The following is a 13,401-nucleotide window of genomic DNA, read 5'->3' on the forward strand; positions in this document are numbered from 1 at the left end:
ACGAGAAAATTGTTTGTAGCAGTCTCTTATTATCCCTTCAGTGTTTGTGGGGAGTCTATAGCCATATTCTCTAATTCATTTCTAGTGTAGGTAATTTGTGTCCAGTCTCTCTATTTTCTTTGCCAGTCTTGCTGTAGGTTTATCAATTCTATTTATCTTTTGAAACAACCAGCTCTTTATGGTTTCATTGTGTGTGTGTTCTTCCTCTGTTATTTTCAATTTCACTGATTTCTGTTCTTCATTGTTTCTTCTGTTTCCTTTAGGTTTATTTTGTTCTTTTTCTAGTTCCTTGAGGTAGGAAATTAGGTTATTGACTTGAGACCTTTTCTCTTTTTTAGTGTTAAGATTTAGGGCACATTTCCATATAAGCCCTGCTTTGTCTTCATATTTCATTTTTGTTTAGTTTAAAATGTTTAAAAATTTTCCTTGAGTTTTCCTCTTTGACCAGTGGATTGTTTGTAAGTACAGTATGTTTAGTTTCCAAGTATTTTCTTGTCAAATTTCTGTTACTGATTTCTTGTGTATGTGTGTGCACAGTTGTGTCTGACTTTTTGTGACACTGTGGACTGGCGCCTGCTATTCTCCTCTGTTCATGGAATTATCCAAGCAAGAATACTGGAGTGGGTTGCCGTTTCCTACTCTAGGGGATCTTCCCAACCCAGGGATCGAATCCTTATCTCCTGCATTGACAGGCGGACTCTTTATCTCTGTGCCACTTAGGAAGCCTTTACTGATTCCTAGCTTAATTCAAATTCAGTATGGTCAGAGAACATATTTTGCAGGACTTTAGTTTTTTAAATTATTTATTGAGATTTGTTTTATGACCCAGTAGTGCTACCTTTGTGATATTCTATCTGTACTTGACTGTGGGTTGTTGTTTTTTGCTATTGTTGGTTGGAGGGTTCCTTTAATATATATGCTAATTAGATTCAGGTTGATGACATTGACCGATTCAGTTGGTTTAGTGCTTCTGTACCTTGATTGTTTGTTTATTTGTTTACTTAGAGTCTGCTTGTTCTGATAGTTACTGAGACGGATACAGCCCTGTCTGCCAACTGTAATCGTGACTTTGGCCCTTTTTCATTTCAGTTCTCAAGATTGCTACTCTGTGTATTCTCTCCAGGGTTTTTAGTTGCATTCATTGGGATAGACGGGGTGAAATGTGTTTACTCCATCTTAATCAGAACTAAAACCAATCACCTATTTTCAAAACAGCCTAAAACCTGGAGGTAACTTGGCTCTGATCATACCCAGGTAAGAATAGTTAAGATTAGAATTGAGAGTTCTGATTTTTAGTCCAGAGCTATTTTTGGTGGTCCCTTTCATATGTGATGCCAAGGATGGTAGGTAATAATGCCTACATTGAATAGGTAAAGCTTGATCCAATGGCCTCCCCCATAGCTGTTTTCTCAGCTTTGAGACAGCCATTAATAGCTGCCCTTCTGCCTGACTTTGTTAGAAGGCACAGAGAACCACTCAAGACCAAGCGAAATGAAGAAGATGGGAAAACTGATGGTGGCAATGCAAAAATACGAAAACGCCTTGAGAGAAAAGAGCATTAAATTAACTGTAGCCTGGAACAAGGTGAACAGGGATCTGGGTAGTCAGTGACTGAAGCTGCTGTCCTGTCTTCTTGGCTCTGTGTGATACCTTGGTTTCTTGCTCTGTCTGTAGCAGAGAGCCAAAGCAGCAGTCTCCACCCTCAGTCTGCATCATCTTGTAGTTCAGGCATCTAATCTTAGCTGACAGAAGATCTTATTCCCACCCCACCTCATTTTAATGTGGAAAGGAAAAGGGATGCCATGTTTGACGTGAGCACAAAACTAGAAAATGCTGTGTACATGTGCAAATTGGTATTGTTTTGGAAAATTAATAATACAGTTCCTCCTTCCTCATCTATTCTTTTTACTTTTGGCAAAGTTGTCATGTTGAGAATAAATCGATTCATTGAAAATAGTGTCATTGTTTAAATGTAGCAAATTAAGCATTTTATTTTTTTTTAATAAAATAACCCTGTCTGTCTAGAATACCCATATAGGACAAAAATTTTAAATTAAAAGCTTATCAATCATAACTTTCTACCCTAATATTTTCTGTCCAATGATCTTAAAATTTTTTTAAAATTTAAATTGGTTGACCTAAGGTAGTTAAAAAGAACTCATTGAATTTCCAGACTGTCCTTGCCAGAGACAGATGTGGCCCTGGCTGCCAGGAAATTTCTTTTCTGTGATTTCATGCCTGCTCTCTTGAAAGTTACTTTGGTTTTTGTATTTCTTCATCACAAAAATCAGTGGAATGTGATGTTTTTCTTCTCTGAGTGGATGTCCCTTTTTTTTTTTAATGTTGAATCTGTGTTCACATCAGATGACTGCTAAATAATACTTCCAAGCTGATAATTTACTTATTTTAAAGTGGAATATTCAGTATTTAGAACCAGAGACTGCTAAGAACGGATTTTGTTTGGCCAGTCTCTGAAAACAGCATAAGACCTTTTTGTAATGGTGTAATTTGGAAATGTACCATAAAGAAGATATTTCACTTGAGTTGCTTTATGCTAAAATAATAACTAGTCAGTAAATTGTCTTACAAGTATTATTTTCAGATGGGTTGAAGTGATTGACCTCCTGGTTTACTTCAGTTGCAGATATTCTAACTTTGGATTTTTAATTGCAGTTTGTACCTATAGATGCTGTGTGGCATCTTACTTCAAGGCTTCCTTGCTAACAGTTCTTTAAATTTAACTCCAGAACTTACTTATCCTGAATTATTTCTCCCTGCTTTGAAGGAGAATTACTGGTTTTGTAGATTCACATAAACTCATCTTCCAGGAATAAAAAGATCTGTGTTTTGACTTGCCCTTGTTTCTATATGGACATTGCATAACCTGAAATATTTTGTAAGAAAAATTCTAGATGTTTGATCAGTGTACCCAACTATAATCTTTAAAGCTCCTAACAATAAATGCACTTGTTGCTGGGAAATAGATGTATGTGTTTATGTTGCCTTTAAGATTCTGTATTGGTGAAAATACTGGAAAATTGTTTAGTTTTTTAAAGTTGGTCATTTATATATACTTTTACTGAGTCATTTTTTTGGTGATAAAGGAATCCCTTGTACCCTTAAACCTTTTCAAACTTGGTTTATCTTAGGCTACCAAAATTTCTTAATTTAGGAAGTGGACTTCAAATCATTAATAAGACATTTGTTGAATTATTCTGTTTCAAAGCAATATTGAACTTTGTAGCATTTACCAAAAACTTCCATTTAAAAGTGGAATTCTAATCACAGTATTTGTTAAAATGGATTCCATTGACTAGCTCTTATTTGCTATCTGTAGATCTTTCATTTTGGCAAACTCCAGAGCACGAATCAAACTTTTTTTTTTTTTACTTAGTTTTGCCTGCCAGTGCAAAATTAATTATTTTCTTAAAACCTCTCTGAATCAAGAATTACAGTAGTTTGGGAATTCTCTGGTGTCCAGTGGTTAGGACTCTGCCCTACCACGATCCCTGGTCTAAGATCCCACCCATGCTGCTGCTCCTGCTAAATCACTTCAGTCGTGTCCGACTCTGTGCGACCCCATAGACGGCAGTCCACCAGGCTCCCCTGTCCCTGGGATTCTCCAGGCAAGAACACTGGAGTGGGTTGCTATTTCCTTCTCCAGTGCATGAAAGTGAAAAGTGAAAGTGAAGTCGCTCAGTCATGTCCAACTCTTCGCGACCCCGTGGACTTCAGTGCACCAGGCTCCTTTGTCCATGGGATTTTCCAGGCAAGAGTACTGGAGTGGGTTGCCATTGCCTTCTCTCCCCACCCATGAGGTATAGCCAAAAAAAGAAAAAAGTTTTATTAGTTTTAGGGTTTTGATGATAAAGGCCAGTAACTGTATATTTGCAATTTGAGGATTTGGACGAATGACAATTCTTTTAACCCTCAAGATTTGACCATCCGGAGATGAACATAGGTTTATGATGAATGCCTTATGAAATGACATGATGTTGTAGATTTGTTTTAAAATACCCTACCCCAAAACTAACATAACTATTACAAATGAAACAAGAAAGCAGAAAGTTGATGGCTGGTAATACTGCATAAGGGAGTTCTTTTTACTAGTCTTAATCCTTTTGGGTGTTTGGAAAAATACCGTAATAAAAAGTTAAAAGACGTATCTTGTTATTATGGTTATTTGAGTAGATGCCAGCACATTAGATATTTAAGGGCACAGTCTTTGCCATGTCTTACAGCCTTTCTGAAGGCATTTGTCGGTCTTGCAGACTCTAAAAGAGTTTGCTTTATTCTATCTACCCCCCTTCTCAGTCCCCAGTTCTTAGGTTAATTAATTCTCTTGGGAATTTGTATGGAAAAATAATGAGAAAACGATGCAGTTAGTAAATGAAAACTGAAGTAAGAGCTTATGCCTTTAGGTAAAGTCAAGGTCATGAGGGGTCATGGCAAAATGAATTTGTGGGTGGGCAGCAGCTGTGAATTAGTTAGGCCCCACGGAGGGTAACTGGGTCAGGCGTTTGAGACTGGAGAGTGGTGCAGCCAGTTAGGAGGAGGATCCTAGGCTTCCTGTATCGCTTCTGAGGCAGGTTGCCCAGCTGTGCTTGGTTTCTTGTGCATTTGTCCTTGAAGTAAACCCTTTGTCACTGTATTTGATTTGAGTTCCTTGATTCTCCAAAAGCAGTGTAACTAGTATAGTCATTGAATGATGCGGTATTCTAAGCTAAATTGTTAGCAAGCACTTTTTTTAGAAGGTCATAAGTGGTTGTTCATCTGGGCATTCCGTAGTCTACTGCCTCAAGCATTATCACAGCCATTGCCCTCCCTTGAATCGTAGTTTTAAAGCTCTATCATGTGTAGTAAGAAATTTTTGTTTCTTATCTATACTTTATTATTGTATAATTTAATAGTGATGTTGCCTTTGTTGTTCAAAACTTTGAATGGAATATAATAAACGATAGTAATTAGCCAGGCCTGCCTCCACCCCCCCGCCCCCGTCACATGACTTACCTCCTATAGACTTCCTACTGATTAAGAAGTTGCCTCAGCACAATTTTAGGTGGCTTTAACAGTATTTTGTTGGCCATAATGGTTTCAGATTCCTTGCTTTCACTGTTGATTATGAAAATACATGGCCTCTAGCTAGGAAAAACGGTGTTTGAATATAAACATTCTTTGTACTGTTGCATCCCGCCCGCCCCCCCCCCTCCCCCCCACTTTAACCACTCTTTTTGTGGGCAAAAGCCAGAATGGGGCAATCTGACTTAGAAGAGATAATGCTGGTGCAATAAAGTTTTTTAAAAAAGCACAAATGAAATTATTTTATTATAAAACACTGGAGCAAGTCTAAGACTATACCAAATAGGGTATTCAAAGACAGAAAGACTTGATTGGCATTGAAGAGTGGGTGAAGGAAGAAACAACAATAGATATAGAATCAGCAATTAATTATTGTACAGGGGATGGCAAACCTGGCTTGATGGGAACGAAGAACCCTTAAGGTACCATTTCACAAGGAAGATTTATTTGCTAGAAGCAGTCCTCTTTTCTCCTGTTAGTGGGTGGCTCGCTGACAGAGGTGTTGGGAAATGTTTGCTTTTCCCCTTTAATTTGCACCAATGTAGAAAGTTACTATTCCGATTCTAGTGATAAGCGGCTTATGGAGAGAGGAGTTTTAATCATATTACTTTTATATTATAACATCTTTGATTAACAGCATTCTCGTAAAGTGGTTTTAGCCTTTGATACATTTCCTCAGGCCCCCAAAAATGATCTACTAAAGCAGAAAGGAATGAAACCATTGCATTTAGCCTCTAGACAGCGACACATTAAGGACTAATGACTGCCAAAAGGAAATGTCAGCCACTGAGCTAGTCTACTTTCTTTGGCAGCCGAAAATCCGGTGAATCAAGTTTTTGGGGTGTATATTTAATGTGGGTGGAGGAAAAGAGTGTCTAACATTCTTTAAGGCCCTGTTAATTTTGGCACAGTTGGATTTGGAGCCCGTTTCTACTTTTCTAAACCCAAGAAAGGCACGTGCCATAGAATAAGGATGATTACTTATTATGTAGATAGTATTGGATAGACACATTTTAAAATGTGTTTGATGGCTTTGTTTTTATGTATTTTTGTTTGTTTTGGGGGCTAAAAGGTAGTGCATTAATGTGTACGAGGGAATGTACTTAAAGAGTTGATTGCCTTGAAACCCTTTTTCACAAACAGGAATTACCTGAAGAGTGGATAAAATTGTGATTCTGGAGGTTTAAGGAGCAAATTTAGACTGAATACTAAAAATTACGTTTAAGAAAAGGACAACAAATTTAGGGCATTAAAACTTAAAACCAAGTATGCTCACCATGTCCTGGATATTGAAACTTTAATGTTGCTACTTAAATATTCACATCTAACGATTGGAAGAGTGATAGCTAAAGGGTATACAGGGCTCCTTTTTAGGTGGTAAAAATGTTCTAATGATAATGGTTATATATATCTGTGAATATACTTTATAAAACATCAAGTGGTATACTTTACCTGGGTGAGTTATATATGTCTTAATATATACATTATAATAAATACATATATCTTAATACATAAATACGTATCTTAATAAAGCTATTTAAAATAGTCACATGCTTTTTCACATGTATGTATCCTAATGATGTGATGAGTATTTTTAATTATATTTTCTATAGATTCATGCAACTTGTTTATCCTGTGTGAAGCGAAGACTGTTTTCCCCATTTTGAGGTGGGGCCTGTGTCTGTTATTGCCATCAGAATGACTTTGACCACATTAAAAGCCTACATTGTGTATTTAAGTTGGCCTCTTTAATCTTCTGGCTTTCTGTTGAACAAACTAATGGCCTGTAATTTTCTGTGGCTATTTCATCTAAATTATGAATATGTCAAGTAAAGAATTGTTGAATCAAAAATAATTTTAAAAATGGAGAAATCAGATTGAACATGTATCATTTCAGAGTGACTTTTTATTTTGTCTCTGAAAAAGTGGTGGATCTGTACAATATGCATATTGATGGCCCTTAAGCTATCACATTTTAAATACTATGGACTTTTTAATGTGATGATTCTGCATATAATCACTAGAATTTGATTAGCTTAGAACTCTAAGAACTATGAAAAGGAATCAGCTCTTATATTAATTACATAGTCTTTTTAGAGTAAAAACTTTTTTTGATCACAGGAATATAAAGGATTTGAAGGAGGAATTTTGATAGAAATAATGGTTCTCATTAAATTATAAATATATATATCTCATAGCTATGTTCTTGGCCCACTTGACCCAAAAAAGATGTAGCAGAGGTTGTAAGTGAAGTGGCTTGTTTAAAGCAATATTACTTTGTTAGTCTATAACAGACTCTTTTTTTCCTTTGTGGGTTATTACTTGTAGATCAACAATATGGCTCTTCAGTTTGTGTCATACTGGCTTTTTCTGATCTTTGTGCTACACCTACCGAAACAGCATGGTTGCTGCTGTAGGGTTTGCTTGTGGAGTTAAATTGCAAATCTGTCAACTTTGGTGAACCCAAGGGGCTTATGTATGGTGACGTGTAGGCAGAAGTTATCAGCCTTCTTCCAGCTTTCAGTGATTCTTAGACTTCAGAAGTATGTTCAGTTCCGTCATAGAAATAACAACAACTATACAAGCTTAAAATAACTCGTGTATAAAATATATATAAAATTAGTTACTAACAAGGGTTCAAATTAACCATAATGACTTCTTTTCAGCGTTTTTCCATTTATGTTAACCTGCTAGGTAGTTAGTACATTTTATTTCCCAATATTTTCTACCAGACCAAACTGTTAGAGGCTCCAAAAACATTCATATGAGGGAAGGAATTTTCAGAAGTTCTTAAGCTTTTTCTGAAACAAGGGGGAAAACTGTAAACATTCATTTTTAGCTGTCATAATTTCTTACTTAAAATGTCAGTTGAAATAGACGAATATAATCTCTTTTCCCCAGTTTTTATTGGCACTTTGTTTGGGGATATTTGTACCTCCTCCCTTTTTTTTTCTCCCCTTAAAGAAGACTCCCAGAGAGAATGCTAGATGATAGACTTTCAGGCACAGTGGCAGAAAGTAAGAAAAGATGTGTTTTGGTAGATACAGTCACCCTCGGATCAGTTGTGGACAGGTGCTATTTTGAGTAGGGAATGTCTCTCTTAAGCTGATGTCCTGGGAGACAGAGCATATGTTTGCTGCCCCAAGTAAATTTTCAATGGATTATAGAAAGGGACTATTTGAGTAGCTCTAGCTCTTAGTTCTGGAGAAGGCAATGGCACCCCAGTCCATTTTCTTGCCTGGAAAATCCCATGGATGGAGGAGCCTGGTGGGCTGCAGTCCATGGGATCGCTAAGAGTCAGACAAAACTGAGCGACTTCCCTTTCACTTTTCACTTTCATGCATTGGAGAAGGAAATGGCAACCCACTCCAGTGTTCTTGCCTGGAGAATCCCAGGGACGGCGGAGCCTGGTGGGCTGCCGTGTATGGGGTCACACAGAGTCGGACATGACTGAAGTGACTTAGCAGCAGCAGCAGCAGCAGCTTAGTTTTGTTGTTGCTGCTTGGAGTTTAGTTCTGATGATGTTGATATTTCTTTATCTGGGGCTGAGGAGTTGAATAGAAGCTGAAAATGACAAAGATTGTATAGGCTAGTGGATTTCTCATTAGTTGTGAAGTTGTCAGGAATGCTTGTGTACATGCTCAGTCAGTTTGTGTCTGACTCTTTGAAACCCCATGGACTGTATCTACTAGGCTTCTCTGCCATGGAATTTTCCAGGCAAGAACACTGGAGTGGGTTGCCATTTCCAACTCCAGGGGATCTTCTCCACCCATGGATTGAACTTGCATCTCTTGAGTCTCCTGCATTGGCAGGCTCATTCTTTACCATGGCTCCACCTAATGTTACTTATGTTTCTGCAGAGAAATCAGGTGTCTCCTCTGTGTGTTTAAAATTCTTTTTGCTTTGTTGGGATTTAGAGGCCTGCTCTGGGGTGGTGAAATCTACCTAATTGGAAGCTTTGTTTTCCATCCATAGATCTTTGAACTCTGTTTACTGATATGTATGGGTTGTTGGCATTAAGGTAAATTTCTTATTGAAAGGGTCGTCAGTGGAGTGATGTTGTTCTGTTTATTGACAGCTTCACTGAACAGGAAGAGTCACTCCCCAGTCTCGATCGTCTCAACACTGAGTTCAGGATGATGGTTGTGCCTACGCACACAGCTTGGTTGGGAGCTTGTGAAACAGCCCCTGCTATTCTTACTACTGCCACGACTACCACTGCTATTCTAATGAAGCTTAGAATTTTAATTGGTTAATACTTTAAGGCTTCTGCTTTTTATTTTTACCTGTCCTGCTTTCCAGTGATTTCTTAGAGTAGTTGCATTTCTCCTGTTGAGTCAAAGAGCTTAATTCTACCCTTCTTCCCTTTACCTTCTCCTCTCCTCTCTGTTTGCAGTGGTCAAATTCATTTGGAGAATCTTTTCTTTCTTATGTGCATTCTGGTAATAATATCTGAATATTGTATTAATTTTTAGGAAATACACCCCTACTGACTGTTGCAGAGGTTATTTCTTTCCATTTGTTTTAACTATCTTGCCTGAAGTTGGTGGCCTTATTCCCAGATTCATAATATATTCTCTTTACTGTTAAAACGTATACTTTGCTTGGGTCTGGCACACTTCTTTATAGATAATTCTGAGTTTCCTGGCATGGAGAAGCGAGGCTCTTGACTGTCAGTGTTCATTCTCTGAATTGAGTTTTGTATAGGCATCTCTGTATAAAATCTCTTCATTATTCTTTCCTGCTCATTTTGAATTTATTTGGTGACTGCATTTGAAGTAGATTTCTAAAAATTTGAATACTATGACTATCCATATAATTTCTTTTCTTGTTCTCTTTTTTTTTTTTCTTTTCTTTATTGCTTTTTGTTTGGCTGTCCCTTGCAGCATGTGGGAACTTAGTTCTCTGACCAGGGGTCCAGTCTGAGTTGGAAGCGCAGAGTCTTAAATCACTGGACCACCAGGAGGTCCTTTCATTTGTTTTTCTACAAGTCATGTTGATTTGCTTTCTGTAGTTTATTGAAACTTCTTTCTAGCACCAGAAGATGATGTTATGAATGAAACTTTTTCTAGTCTTATTAATAAACTCACTAGCTCACTGTTTAAGAGAATTTACACACCCTGCTGCTGCTAAGTCGCTTCAGTCGTGTCCGACTCTGTGCGACCCTATAGACGGCAGCCCACCAGGCTCCCCCGTCCCTGGGATTCTCCAGGCAAGAAAACTGGAGTGGGTTGCCATTTCCTTCTCCAATGCATGAAAGTGAAAAGTGAAAGTGAAGTCGCTCAGTAAATGTCCGACTCTTCGTGACCCCGTGGACTGCAGCCCACCAGGCTCCTCCGTCCACGCGATTTTCCAGGCAAGAGTGCTGGAGTGGGGTGCCATTGGCTTCTCCTTACACACCTTCAGTCGTGTCTGACTCTTTGCAACCCTGTGGACTGCAGCCCACCAGACTCCTCCCTCCATGGGATTCTCCAGGCGAGAATACGGGAGTGGGTTGCCATTTCCTTCTCCAGGAGATCTTCCCAACCCAGGGATCGAACCCAGGTCTCCCGCATTGCAGGGAGGTACTTTAACCTCTGAGCCACCAGAGAAGCCCCCTTACACACCTTAGAGCTGGTTAAATAATTAACTGAAAACAATGTTTAGGTGTTGCATATGTAGTATTAAAAAGACACTGGAACAGGTAATGTGAAGTCTAGAAGGTTTCTTTACCCTTTGATGTTTATAATCTTTATTTCTTTTTAGAGTTCTAAAATGGCTGAAGGGAAAAATCTTTGTAGTTAAGCTGGGCTGACTTAGAAGTGAGGCATGTGGGGTGGCTGACATCATCAGTCTTCACTTAGGAGATATGAACAGTTGCCTTCAGATGTTATCTGTGAACTTACTCATCGGATTAATGGTTAGTTGCTTCAGAAATGATATGGGAAAGTGGGAAAGTGTTTCATTTGCTGACTCTCATAGGTTTGTTTTGAAAAATGTAGGTCTTTATTGTTAAGCTGAGATCCTTATGACTACGGTATTGCTTTCTACCTAATAAAAGGTTTTTTTAATTCTTAAAATAGGTAATATATTTATATAGTGCAAAATTGAAAGTATAAAAGAGTATATAGTGAGTATATATGAAGTCCCCTTTCATTGCTGTTTTCTCTAGCCATCCATTTTTTTCTTCTTATATTTTGTTTCCTTCCAGAAATGTTTTCTGTAGATGCAGTAAAGTACACACACACACACACCATTAAAGATACCTGTTTTTGAGAGTTACGTTACTTAATTGTAAAAGAGACTTTAAGATAATCTCCTGACTTCTGCTTGGGTTCCCCCCCCGCCCCCCCCAGAAGTGTTTTCTTAAGTATATTCTTTGCTCTTATGACCACTGAATTGCATTCCATAGCCCCCATTTTTGGTCAGAAGTTTCTGCTATCTTTTTTCACTCCTAAGAAAGCTGTTCCCCTGTTTGTCATTGCTTTCCTGCTACTTTCTTAGATATTTAATCTGAGGCCTCTGTTTTATTCTCTCTTCTGGGGTATCAGCTTCCGGTCCCTTATTGTAATGAAGTCTGTAAACCTCACATGCTTGGAATGTAGTCATTGTGTCATGTTTCTCGTCTGAATTGTTTTTCAACCAAGTCAGATTGAGTAGCCTTAGGCTAGCTGCTCGATTATTGACTGTTCTGTGTAATATTGAGGTTACTTCTCTTTAACAAATAATTACTAGTATGACAGCACATCTTAGTGTATTATCTGTACGGCCAATAGGCATTTACTGTTCTCTTTGAAATGTTTATTTCGGAGTGTCAGATCACTTTACACTTCATAATTTATTAACCTTTTCTCTTCACAGATGGTTTATAGTAGTCTTCATTCACTATAATAATTTTCAAGGTTTTATCATTTCACTATAGTCTCTTTCAGTTTTGCATATCTGAGAATTCCTGTGATCTTTAAATCCTAACTCTGGCTCTTGTCCAGAAAAAACATTGAATGATGCTTTCTGGTTTTAGAGCCCCAAAGATAATACCTCTGACTTTTTTTGCCTATTAACCGCTACTGGGGGTTGGGGAACCCTGTCTAATAAGTCTTTTTGTGACTGATAGTAGTTTCTGCTTTCTAATATTGGACCTTTAACTTCAGCCATAACAGAAGGAGTTTTTAGATTCAATTTAGGTGATATTGTGCATTGCCTATAGCCATGGTAAAAATACTGCCACACTGTGCTGTAGGAAGAAAGACTATTAATAAACAAAAAGTACTCTTTGCCTTGTGCCATTGGAAAACATGCAGTAATGTAACCAGTGATAGATGCCTGGGGAGTGCAGTTTTAGGGATACTTTCACAAAATAGTCCGTGTTGAGTATATCATAGGTAATCAGGAGAAGGGAACCCATGTTGCCTTCACTGGGCTCCTATCTCACTGAGCCTCTCTTCTTATATTGCTAGGCACTATTGTGCTTGATCTCTGACACCTGGGGTTCTAGGTCCCTAAACTTCACATCTTCAGTTGGTTTTCCAGTTGATCAAGGCAACTGGTCATCTTGGGAAGTTATGCTGTAGTGCTTGTGGGTAAAGGTGAACTATGATGGGAATGGATGGTTTCTGTCTTTAAGTCAGGGAGATATTCATTATAGGTACAACTGGTTAATGTGGGTGGTGCCCAGTCAGCGTGCTGTTGTACTGGGGCAGGATTCTGGAAGCCTCTATCAGGCCTGGCATTAACCTTTTAAGTACTGGTGTGAGTGTGTGTGTGTGAGATATTGCAACACTTTTCACAGTGCCTTAGTGCGTTCTCATGAGTATGGGCCTTGCTGTGGGGCTGTGGGCTAATAGCCACCCCTGACCCCTGCCTCCATCAACATTTCCTGCTTCCAGGCTCAGTTCAGGGAGCTACTTTCATCTCTTTCTTGTCAATTTTCCAGGGCAGTGATTCCAGCCTCTTTTCCACTGTACATCCTCTTTTCACTGTCTTCATTCTTCTATTTTCTGTCGCACCCCCTCCTTTTTACACCGTTGTACTTTCCTTCACAGGATCCAGTGACACTGGTGATTACTACAGTTTAATTATAGCTGCTTTTTAGACTCTATATTGCCTTTTAAAATATAAGAAATTAGGAGTCACTTCTAACAGGTGCAACTGTACGATACAGAAATTATAAAGGCAAAGATAATTTTTTTTTAATTTATATACACCCATACACATGCACATAGCTTTCTACACAGGCGAAACTGGAACTGTGCAGGGAAGGGAATTCTGGAAAGTGTAGTTCTGAATTGGCTAAACTGACCCAACACAAATCCATCACAATCTTTCATTTGCCTGATGTGAAGT

At 38.3% G+C, this 13,401-nt stretch overlaps 1 protein-coding gene across 1 annotated transcript in view; it reads left to right on the plus strand.

Moving 5' to 3' along the window:
- Positions 1-13,401, plus strand: part of CTNNA1 (catenin alpha 1) — a 179,781-nt gene that overhangs the window by 77,882 nt on the left and 88,498 nt on the right. The gene's annotated exons all lie outside the window — the stretch shown is intronic.

This window comes from Budorcas taxicolor, chromosome 7, assembly GCF_023091745.1.
Source record: "Budorcas taxicolor isolate Tak-1 chromosome 7, Takin1.1, whole genome shotgun sequence".
Lineage (NCBI taxonomy): Eukaryota > Metazoa > Chordata > Mammalia > Artiodactyla > Bovidae > Budorcas > Budorcas taxicolor.